The sequence below is a fragment of the Colias philodice genome, chromosome 22 (assembly GCF_061535455.1).
Source record: "Colias philodice isolate Cphi_HAF_F1 chromosome 22, ilColPhil1 Martin Lab GWU primary, whole genome shotgun sequence".
Lineage (NCBI taxonomy): Eukaryota > Metazoa > Arthropoda > Insecta > Lepidoptera > Pieridae > Colias > Colias philodice.
Window position 1 is genome coordinate 5,985,059 of NC_143107.1, and position 9,371 is coordinate 5,994,429.

Sequence of the window (9,371 nt, forward strand, 5' to 3'; positions counted from 1 at the left end):
TATAAGTACTCATGGATTTTTACACAAGAAAAGATTTACCAATAACAAGAATGTTAACAATATCGTTCCTATTTCAATCTATAATTATGAACATTTTATTAATTGCATTTATATCTAGTGGTTATTAATAATATACCTAATACAGTTTAAATACGTAGCCAGATATATCGTATTATTTTAATACTGAAATATGAACCTTGTTTACACAAAGAATAGAGTAGGTATGCTGTTTCTAATAATGTTTACACGAAATACCTAATATCATATTTACTTTCGATTAAACAAGTTGTATGCATTGTGTCAAGTTATTGTTAAATCGGTTTTTAAACAAATTATATTAATATTATCTATACTAATATTATAAAGAGGAAAGGTTTGTATGTATGTATGTATGTATGGTTTTCACGCATAAACTACTGGACCGATTTTGATGAACTTTGGCACAGATTATCTTTAGACCCTGAGAAAGAACATAGGCTACCTTTTATTGCGAAATATGTACCACGGGCGAAGCCGGGGCGAATCGCTAGTAAAATTATAAATGTGAACGACTGCTTGTCTGTTTTTAAAGCTTTCAAGGCTCTATGAACGCACATATTTGAATGCAATTTTTAAACAGACACAAGTAATTAAAAAGTTTCAAAAATTAACCCCTTAAGCATAAATGGATGCATGTTGGTACTCTTTCACACAGGAACATTCAACCGCTTTATCGGATTTGTAATCAATTAAAACAGATTTAAATTGAAGAAAGGGTAACTGCGGTCTAATGAATTAATAAAACTAATTAACTAAATTGAAGAAAAGGTTTAGCTAATTAATAATCACGACATTGCTACCTATGCCATTCTGTACAGAAACTGTCTCCCAGGCAGCAGAGAAACTAATTTATTTCGCATCAAAAAATGGAATCTCAATTCCATAATCTGATATAATTTAATAATATCGTACCCATGTGGAAGCGAAATGACATTTAACTCGATCAAAGGGCGCAACGGAAATACATATCATAAAATAAATTGATAATCGAGCCTCCTTTGCTGGCTAACTATGTTTCGCGAAGCAGAAGAAATTGTGCCTAGCTAAATATTATATCACTAGCTTTCCGCCCGTGACTTCGCTCGCTTAGTCTAAACCTTAATCACTACATAGTATAAAACAAAGTCGCTTTCTCTGTCCCTATGTCCCTTTGTACGCTTAAATCTTTGAAACTACGCAACGGATTTTGATGCGGTTTTTTAATAGATAGAGTAATTCAAGAGGAAGGTTTATATGTATTACTAGATTTCCGCCCGCGGCTTCACCCGCGTTTCAAAGGAAAACCTGCATAGTTCCCGTTCCCGTGGGATTTCCGGGATAAAACCTATCCTATGTGTTAATCCAAGTTACCCTCTATATATGTGCTAAATTTCATTGTAATCGGTTCAGTAGTTTTTACGTGAAAGAGTAACAAACATCCATACATCCATACATCCTTACATACTTTCGCCTTTATAATATATATATGATATATGATATATAAATTATATAAATATATAATATATATATTAGATAACATCCATTAAATAGTAGAGAAGTACTGTTATTTTTGAGGTTTCTAATGTGATGTCGTAAATAATTACATTTTTTTCGCTTACATTGCAAACGCAGGCTGAACCCTACGAGTTTTATCAAAATAATGTACACATTAAACATTCTTTCATCCTCAAAAATTTACAATTATAATGGGATTTGTTGGACAAGCTCAGATGACCCAATTAAAATAGTTATGTCTTCAAACGAACCGCGAAAATAATATTCGATAATTTTGCAGACAATTCCCATCATTGCTATCGCATTATAATATACTAGCTTCCCGCCCGCGGCTTCGCCCGCTTTTTTAAAGAAAAACCCGCATAGTTCCGTTTCCGTGGAATTTCCGGTATAAAACCTCTCCTATGTGTTAATGCAAGTTACCCTCTATATATCTGCTAAATTTCATTATAATCGATTCAGTAGTATTTGCGTGAAAGAGAAACATACACATACATCCATCCTCATAAACTTTCGCATTTATAATATTAGTAGGATAGGATAGGATATGAACCTTATAAGTAAAAATAAACTTACCAAAGTAGATCGATCAGTACTGGGAATAAAAAGGTCTGACATAAAAAGCTTCCATATAGAGACAGGTGCACTAGCGTAGAAAAACATTACTTCACTCTTTAAATCGAGCGGCAAATTAACAGAGTGTGCGAAATAATCATTTTATTCAGGGCTGTCACTCAATTAAATTATTAATATATTATTTTAATGCTTTAATAAAATATTGCTATTATTGTTGTATTATGCAAGTTAGTTTGCAACAATTGTTCCACAAATAATTTGCTTCAAAACATTATAAAGATTCAAACTCTCACCACCATAAAGCTATTCTTAACTTTATAAGCAAATCTAGTTTAAAGTCATTTTAAAGAATACATTCATAACTTGCTAAAATGAAAATTTAAGTACAATTACTTTACCAAGACAATGAAATGCAAACTTTGCTGGACGAAGTTTTCTGGTTAAATTATTATAGTTCTCAAATTTGGAATCTTTTAGTGGCAGCCCTACTGTAGGAGGATCTTTTGTTCGTTAAATTACAACGCTTCAAAATAAACTACTATTTTTACGTTGCACGTAAAAACAAGGAGTTTATTTAAAATGTTTTTATTGTTATGGATATTTTACGTGTAAAAAGAAAAAACACCAGGAAACATCGCCGTACGTACACATTATTTGCGAAAACTTTATAAAAACTATTATGTACCTTATTTTATTATTGACGACTTACGTGTTTATCTTGGTATGGAGCGAATATTATTTAATTACTAGCTTTCCGCCCGCGGCTTCACCCGCGTTTTCAAAGAAAAACCCGCATATTTTCCGTTCCCGTGGGATTTCCGGGATAAAACCTATCCTATGTCCCGGGGTAAAAAGTAGCCTATGTCCTTTCTCGGGTATCAAAATATCTCTATTCCAAATTTCATACAAATTGGTTCAGTAGTTAAGGCGTGATTGAGTAACAGACAGACAGACAGAGTTACTTTCGCATTTATAATATTAGTATGGATTTTACTTACCTTTGTAGGTATACTCCAAATGGCCATAGAGGCATGCTGAAAATCTTCTATTAAAATTCGTGGAACCAATAATACATAAGTACATAATTTATAACAAATAATAACTTTCAACTCTAACCCACACTCATCAAAATAAGTTCAGCAGTTTCAAGTTTAAAAAAATGCAATAGATATTTTTAAAAATGTTATAACTATAGGTGTAAAATAAAAGACAGAATGCAATGAAATGTTTTATTTCCTTGTTATTGTTATCACTTTATTACAATGTAAGATTAATATAGGCATAAAGAAATTCCTTCCATGGAATATATTGTTGAAATTTTATATTACAATTTACAGTTAATTTTTACAAACATACCTACACTTAAACTTATAAATCTTCGGTTGTAAAAATACAAAATATACAACTACTATTTTACAAAACCTAATCGAAATGAGTCTGGATTTGTAGATGTATGAAGGAAATGAAATATATTATTATACAATATTTAGATAAATTATTTACAATATTTTGTTGTTGTGCATAATTGTTACAGAAGAAAACGCCTTTACAATTCTCAATTAGAAAAAAACGAGCTTAATATCAATAATACGACCTATTTAAGGTCCAGATCTTTACTATAAACATAAATTATTTAACCTTTTTAATGAACTTAAAAATGACCTTTATGTATACGAAACCTGGGTTCATACACATAACAACTTTCTGTCTGGCAGGACACAGAAGATAAATCCCCCCTATTTAGGAACAATGATCGCTTTCAGATGATACCTAAAATAAGTGATAGTCCCTTTGGTACAGAGATTGTCAATACAGTGATTATCTCCTGAATATATCTAGTGATAAATGAAGACATAAAAAGCCTCTGCTTTCAGAGTCCCTCTTATATAAATAAATCTATGGCTTGAAAAACTCAAACATTGAAACAGACGTACAAAGCATCTGTCCCAAGGAACAGAAAACAACAATTTCTAACTTTTACAAACAAATATCACATACATTTAATAAGAATTTGCTCAAGCAATCCTGGCTAGTGAAATTCGCAAATAATGCTCGACAAACTTTATCTGCACAGATTGTTTGTGCAGTTAAGTTTGTCCAACTAACATAGCGTGGAGGAACTTTGAATGTCCAACGCTGTGACTTCTAGCGTAGTGAAAGCGTTTGCTGGTTTTTCACTTGAATATTAGAACTTCTGTATGTTATGTTCTCCTGGTACCTAGATGTATGATAGTACGATGACCTTTCGTTATTTGTAAACTATAGGAAAGATCGAGTTCGCGTTGCAAGCTTCTGAACTTTATGCTTTCCTGGTAGTAGTTCGTATTTAAATTTTGTTTTACTTATTGGACAAAAGATTTTCAGGATCATTAATTAACTGAGAAAAAACTAGGAGAGAATAACAGTTTCCGGAAAATGTAATTGGGAATAAGTATCTTCTTGAATTATTTTTATCTTTCTCACTGATTTACATTTCACCAAATAGTAAAACACAATTTAAAATTTCATTTCAAAACCAGTCAAGAAGCTTTGATTTTCACAAAATTTATTAAAATAACAATACTTAAATAGCAAACAATGAAATATTAAAACAAAAAAGAACATTGCCTATATTGCTGTTGGTATTAAATAAAGAAAAATTAAAATAGTGACTTATGATCATCGTTTACAGTCTGTTTATGTAACAATAAAAACTTTCAGTTAGTTCTAGTGTTAAACATACACAAACTATCATACAAATCTTACTTACGATATAATTATATACACTTATATTGTTGTTTTGTAAACAAATTTATGTTTATTTTACTATTTTTATTAATCAAAGTTTTATAACAAGTTGTAGAGTGATTTTAATACATAATAAGTAAATTAACATTTTTTAAAGTTGAAGATATTTTAAAAATGTTTACAACCCATTTATGTTTAAATTTAGACATTGTATATTATGAGAAATAAACACAAATTGCATTGTTATAAATTAATAGATAGGTGCATAAGTATAGTGCATTAAGGGAATTATGAATTTATTTTAATTCTGAAAAGTTTGATATCCATTTCAAATTGTTATATTAGTTCTTATATTACACCATAGATTCAATGCAAACAATACTATTTCCATAGATGCGAAAAAGGTAATATTTAATACACGGAACATCATAATAATATGCTCTTTCTGTGTAATCCACCAATATAACTATTGAAAGTAACATTATTAGAGTAACAAGAATCAGTATGAATTGTATAGAAAACCAATATTTTTGGAAGTATCCTACCATTCACAATTACCCCAATGCTTTACAATATTGTATAATCATTTTATTACAACAATAAAATGATTTAAAAGCAAACAATTTTATAATCGCATGCAAATTAAAAATTCCACACAAAGATATTATTCAATTGAAACGTAATTTCCTCAGTTGGAAAAAGCTGTAGAATTTAATATAAATTATATTACATTTGGAGTTTTTTTAAAGCGGTATTATTTATGATTTCCGCCATATTATTATGTTCATGTAACTGAAATGAAATCAAGGTTTTGTGCCTCAAATTTATTTTATAAATATTGCAATATAATGAGATCAGATGAAGCCAACAAATAAGGTTTAACTAATGAGGCTTTGAAAATAATTACACATTAATTGCAGTAATTTTGTAAATATATTTAATTAAATAAATTAGATTTATTATCCGAATGTGGTGCTTCATAATAATGATCACAAAATGGAGTAAATTAAACAATAAAGACGAAACTGCAATTTCAAATTTTACAATTAATGTGTAATTTATCTTTTGTGTGTTCATAGAGCATGTAAATATTGGTCTTGAAACCATTATATTATTAGTAAAAAGGTGTAGGTAGGTTACCATCAATACAAAATACTATCTCCAAAAACGGCACACACGCACACACGATAACGTCCAAGTAACATGACATGATTGAACTATCGGCACTAATAACACACCGAGACATTTTTAAAGTGAAAACTTCTTTAGCGGCGTTGAGCACTTTTTCTGTAATGGGTATAAAATCTTAAACTCGCGTCAGGACACGTGACCTGATCGAAAAAGCGTAAGACGGATACCATTCCAAAATATCAAACATGCTCAACGTTAATAATCAAGTTTTCACTTCTGCCGGCACTCCCGGAGTGCAACCCGTCTTTTTTATTATAAAAAATAAATAAATAAATAAAAATCATTTATTGAACAAGGTTCCTTACATCAAAATATAGACCCCAGACTCCCAATATAGCTTTCGCTGTGTTTCAGGAGTCTGTGCCTTCCCGATACAATACATTAGAATAGTTCAATAAAATACATTAAAATAGTAATTAGTTACAAAGAAAATTTTACTTAAAGTTGACACAAGAAGAAAATTTATAAATCATAATATGTATTTAAAAAAAAAAAATTAATAAATTAAAATATTTAAAACAATTTACATTTCATAACATAATATTTAGTTCCACAATATTTACTGTTTAGCAATTAAATAATTAATACAATTAAAATAATTAATACAATTAAAATAATTAATACAATTAAAATAATTATTTGATTAGTATCATTTATAATAAACGAAGTAATTAAAGATTAAAAAAAAAGTGTATTTTGAAGACGTAGTGCAAGTAGTGTGTGTGTGTGTGTGTGTGTGTGTGTGTGTGTGTGTGTGTGTGTGTGTGTGTGTGTGTGTGTTTGTATGTGCGTATGTATGTGTGTGAATGTGTTCCAATGTCGTTTTTTAAAACATAAAAGAAAGCTGATATAGTTAAAAAAAAAAAAAAAACATATTTTAAACTTATCATTATAGGTAGATAAATAAATTTAAAGAAAATAAAAAAAATAAAATAAAATAATTTATAGGTATATTTGATAATTATTTTGTATATGTGGGCATTAAAAGGTGCTCTATTTCAGAATAATCGAGTGGTAAAAGCCATTCTTTTAGTTTTTGTAATATTTTACGATTAGTGAGAGCAAAAGCATTTTTAGTATATAAACTGAAACGATTATAAAGAATGGGTGCTAGATAATAAAACTGCCTTTGTGCAAAACGAGTCTTAGTGTAAGGTACAGGTACACGATAGGTTCTTTTAGTATTCAAGGGATTATTATTTTTCGGTACCTCAGTGCGGTGAAACCGTTTAATTATTTGAAGCACAAAAATCTTACGAACACTCAATACATTAGCCCTCTTGAATAGCAGCGATGTTGGAAATTGGAACGGTAGTTTGAGCGATACTTTGAGCAGAGCTCTAAGCGCACGTTCTACTTGTATCATGTATGTTTTCGCAGCTCCACCCCAGTTAACAATACAATATGAGATCACACATTCACCCAGTGCTTTGTATGTTCTAATAATTAACTCTTGGGTTGCAATGTCTCTTAGGGTTTTAAAAATAACTATAAGTTGTCTGAGCCTGCTCGACGTGCTAATAATTTGTTCTTTCCAGTTTAGTTTCTCATCAATCCAGATACCCAGGTATTTCATATTGACGGTCCTATTCAGTATTGGGCAAGAGCATACGCTAGATTTGTTATGGCGGTTACATGGAAAGATATGTAATTTAACATTGACGTTCCCCCTTGGCTGCATAGATGAGGTTTTGCTAAAGCAAATATAATTAGTTTTTCCCGTATTTAAAGTCAATAGACTGTTTTCTAACCATTTGCTTATACATCGAAGTCCATTTTCAGTTCTATCAATGGCTTCAGACCAAGTCTTTGCATTAAAGAGAACAACAGTGTCATCAGCAAACATAGTAACTTGTCCACATCCAATATTGAGTTTACATAATTCGTTGACATAAATCAAGAACAGAGTAGGTCCTAACGTACTGCCCTGCGGTACTCCGTACGTACACTTATACTCTGCACTAAGATTGTTGTCAACTCTTACTCTTTGGGTTCTATCGCTAAGATAGCTTTGGAACCAGTCTTTGGCAATACCTCTAACACCTACATTTTCCAGCCTACTTAGCAGAATAGGTATAGAAACTGTGTCAAAGGCTTTCTGTAAATCAAGAAAGACCCCAATGCATTTCTTATTCGAGTCAAGATACGAGGTGACCATTGATGTTACTCGTAAGGTTGCGTCGTTGGTTAGAGTGAAGTAATTTATGTGACTCCAGGTACCTCATGAGTCTTTTATTGACGCATTTTTCTAGTATTTTGGAAAGGGTGCAAAGCAATGATATTGGTCTATAGTTTGAAGGAAGAGCTTTGTCCCCGGTTTTATATATTGGGCAAACTATGGCTTTCTTGAATACATCAGGAAATTTTCCGCTTGAGAGGCTTAAGTTACACAAGTGGGCTATAGGTTCCGAAAGAATATCTTTGAAAGTCTGAATTATAGGTGTGGGTATATTGTCATGTCCCGAAGCATTCGTATTTTTGAGACCAGTGATGATAGTGTTTACCTCATATTTATCTGTGGGTGTAAATGCAAATGAATTGGTTGGACTATCATTGTCTCTGGCTAGAGTAGCTAGTTCGACTTCTGATTGGTTGAGTTTCTTGAGACTTTCATTGGCTAGAGCTGATCCGATTGAGACAAAGTATTGATTAACAGCATTAAGAGATTTGGTAGGGCAAGGGTTAATACTTAGTAAGTTTGTACAATTGTTGTTAATTTTGGTAATATGGCATGCTTCTTTGATAATTTTCCAAGTTTCTTTTATATTGCCAGTCTGCTGTTCAAGTTTGTGTTTATAGTAAGTATTCTTTGCTGTCTTAATTAGTTTGTTGCATAAGTTTCTATAATTTCTATATTTTTTTATGATTTCTTCATCGCACGGTGATTTTTTAGTTTTAGCGTGTAATTTGTTTCTTATTCTTATGCTTTTAATTAGTCCTCGTGTAATCCAAGGCTTCAAAGGGCGTTTACGATTGGGTATTCTTTTTAAACATTGACTTCTTTCGATAGCTCTACTTATTGTGAGTGTTAGAAAATTAGCTGCACTATTCGGATCTGTAATTTCATAAAAATGTTGCCAATCTGTTTCATTGATAATATTTGATATAATTTGTTTGTCGTATATTGTTTTGTAAGCTTCTGGTTTATGTTTATGTAACTGAGTTTTGTTTAATACTAGTAAGATAGGGGAGTGGTCCGTTAATGCTTCAAATACATTATAATATCAATGACCTGAAACCACTCTTAAAAATCAAGAAATGGCATCCTCCAAGAAATTTAATGAAATTAATTGCATTGATAATACTAAATATCATCCAGAATTAAAAGCAGTAATTCAATAAGG